We start from the raw sequence: 3,374 nt of genomic DNA, 5'->3' as shown, positions 1-3,374 counted from the left end.
AAGTTTATATTCACAAAGTTCTTGCTTCAAGTTTGTATTCACAAAGTTCTTGCTTCAAGATTCCGTTGAACCATGATTTTTGGATTGATGTCATGTTTATTTCTCCAGTAAATTTTGTAAATAGAATTGAATTTCATGTCTCAACAAAAATGAGAAGCGCATAAAGTGTCTTATTTGTGAGAATGAAATGGATATTTCACATTTCTTTCCAAATTATGCCTAATAAAGTCTCATTGCAGACTTAATTTTCATCAATTTTATATAAATAGTTTTAGAAATTCTATTTTAAAGGATATTTGATGAGTTTTTGGAATTTTGTAGCTGCTTGGTTTTTAGAGAAAATTACTAGTGAGGGTTTTAACATTTGTCTTCTCCGAAAACATGTAAACCACCTAACATTCCGCACCATCGTTTTTCAAGTGTATTACAATTTTTATTACAGTGAGATTCCACATCCCCAGACCCACCAAATTTGTATATTGCCTTTGTTTGGCGATTGATGTTACATCTAGAACCACCGAATCACAGAGTTTCACCTCAAAATGATGAAGAATAAGTCTGCTGAATAATCCAATTTGATGACGCAATCACTCATCTTGAAGGCCTTTTATCCTCGACAAGGTTGTTGTATACATGATGTCAGATAGACAAATTGTATCTAAAGAACAATACTTTGCACTTAGTATAGGGCAGATCTTAAGAATTTTGATTAATATAGTTCTTAAAAAATTGTATCAAACTGTTATATGCATTGATAAAAGATTGAATTAGTAAGTTACAAGTGATTGCACTTTGTCACCATAATATATCTTGGATTCATTAACCAACGAAGGATTAAAATCTCAAACTTGTAATTTGTGTTTTTCTTGAGTTTTTACTTTAAAAAATTAAATAGAGCCACATTCGGCTTGAGTGAGGATTAATCTCACCGATATGTGGGCAAGCACTTTAACGTTTAAGTATTAACACTACCCACCTAAAAGGCGCAGAAGGGAAAAATAATATTATTATTTGAATAGCTTGAATGCCCCCCATTGTTTCATGCAAAGGCTTAGCCTTAATGCCATAGGGGAAGGCCTCAGTTATTCACCAATCAAAACCTCGTATCTTGAAAGAGGATGGTAAGGATGGAATCTTGAAATTACTTATACATGGCATGGTGTTTTATATTAGTGACATGTGTTTATTAAGTTTTTTTATTGGTGTCATTTTATGAGGAATAAACTCACCGATGTGCGGGCAAGCACTTTAATGGTTTAAGTATTAGCACTACCCACCTAAAAGGCGCAGAAGGGAAAAATAATCTTATTATTTGAATGGCTTGAATGCCCCCCTTTGTTTCATGCAAAGGCTTAGCCTTAATGCCATAGGGGAAGGCCTTAGTGATTCACCAATCAAAACCTCGTATCTGGAAAGAGGATGGTAAGGATGGAATCTTGAAATTACTTATACATGGCATGGTATTTTATATTAGTGATATGTGTTTATTAAGTTTTTTTTGGTGTCATTTTATATTAGTGATCCGTGTTTTTTTTGGGTGTCATTTTATATTAGTGATCCGTGTTTAATTAGAATTTAAATAGATTTTTTTTTATTTTTACTTAGATTTGTTTCAATGATTTTATTTATTAAATTTTAATTATGTATGTTAATTAAATTTAATTGATGTAATATATTTAAATTAATTATTAATGGTATTAATAATGTTATAATGTTGTTAACAAAAACTTTAAAGTTAATTGACAAATAAAAAAGTGTCACTAATATTATTACAATTTTTTAAAGCTAAAAACTACGACTATTTTTAAATATCTAAATTTTACAATCACTACTACTACAACTAAAGTTTTCATAATTTAAAATGGATAACACTTTTTAAATAAAAAAATTAATTAACACCTTTTAAAACAAAATATTGAGAAAAATAATAGAATCAAACAAAAATACTATCATTAAGACTCCTTTCTTAAATAATAACTCATAACATTTTAAAAACTCTAGCTTACACATAGACATGATCCTAAAAATTATAAATAAATCAATAGACCAATCAATTAAAAGAAAAAAAGGAAACCCTAATAAATAATAATAAAAGTTTTTCCTCGATGAGGATGCTTAGCAAGACAAATAGGCTAGGGGGTGATTCTTGCCACCCCATAACAATGAATGCATTAATTATCAATGTGGCATGACTGCCCCCATGCAGTTTAATGCATGCCAAGATTGAATGCAGTTTAGGGGGTGATTCTTGCCACCCCATAACAATGAATGCATTAATTATCAACGTGGCATGACTGCCCCCATGCAGTTTAATGCATGCCAAGATTGAATGCAGTTTAGGGGGTGATTCTTGCCACACCATAACAATGAATGCATTAATTATCAACATGGCATGACTGCCCCCATACAGTTTAATGCATACCAAGATTGAGGATGTCAGAACATTCTTCTTATGAGGCGGAGGTGTCTTTTTTCATAACCACCAATCAATCTATATTTCTTTGTTTGAGAATTTTTTGTTCTTAGTAGATATATCCATTGTGGTGTGGGCATTGTCAAGCATTAGAACCTACATATAATAAAATTGCATTATCGATGTGATTCTTGCCACCCCATAACAATGAATGCATTAATTATCGATGTGGGATGACTACCCCCATGCAGTTTAATGCATGCCAAGATTGAGGATGTCAGGACATTCTTCTTATGAGGCAGAGGTGTCTTTTTGCAGAAGCACCAATCAACCTATATTTCTTTGTTTGACAATTTTTTGTTCTTAGTAGATATATCCACTGTGGTGTGGGCATTGTCAAGCATTAGAACCTACATATAATAAAATTGCAAAGCATATTCGTGAGATTGAATCCCTTGTAGATGGATCCCCATGTAGAATGGTACAAGCTCATAACTTTTCCAAAGAATGTGGATGAACAATGTAAAACAAAAATTGAAAATTATTTGCTTAGAAGGTACAAAAATTCACATGTACAATTATGTTTTTTTTTTTTTGCATCTATCAGATATTTTGTTTGATTAACTTAATTGTAATTATGAAATAGATGTATGACACCAATCCTTCTCCTCCATTGTATCTTGACATACAATAATGCAGAAATCAACACTTTTATAATCAAATTATGTGAAGGTAGAATGTAAAAGACGACAAGCTTTTGGTCAAGTGAGATAGTTCAATATTGAAAAATGGTCAAAAATGACTATGAGAGGAGAAATAAATATGCACTAAACCTACCTGGAAGGAAATAATCTTAGCATCTTAGCATCAAATGTACATTACAACCTTTTTCACTTTTTGCGAATAAATTTTGCTTTTTTAGTTAGAAAAAGTCTTTTGCATTTATTTATAGGCCCCTTCG

Source organism: Pinus tabuliformis, chromosome 5_2 (genome assembly GCF_031772625.1).
Source record: "Pinus tabuliformis cultivar Carrire ecotype Pingquan chromosome 5_2, CPIR1, whole genome shotgun sequence".
Taxonomy (NCBI): domain Eukaryota; kingdom Viridiplantae; phylum Streptophyta; class Pinopsida; order Pinales; family Pinaceae; genus Pinus; species Pinus tabuliformis.
Note: the sequence above shows the minus strand (reverse complement) of the source record.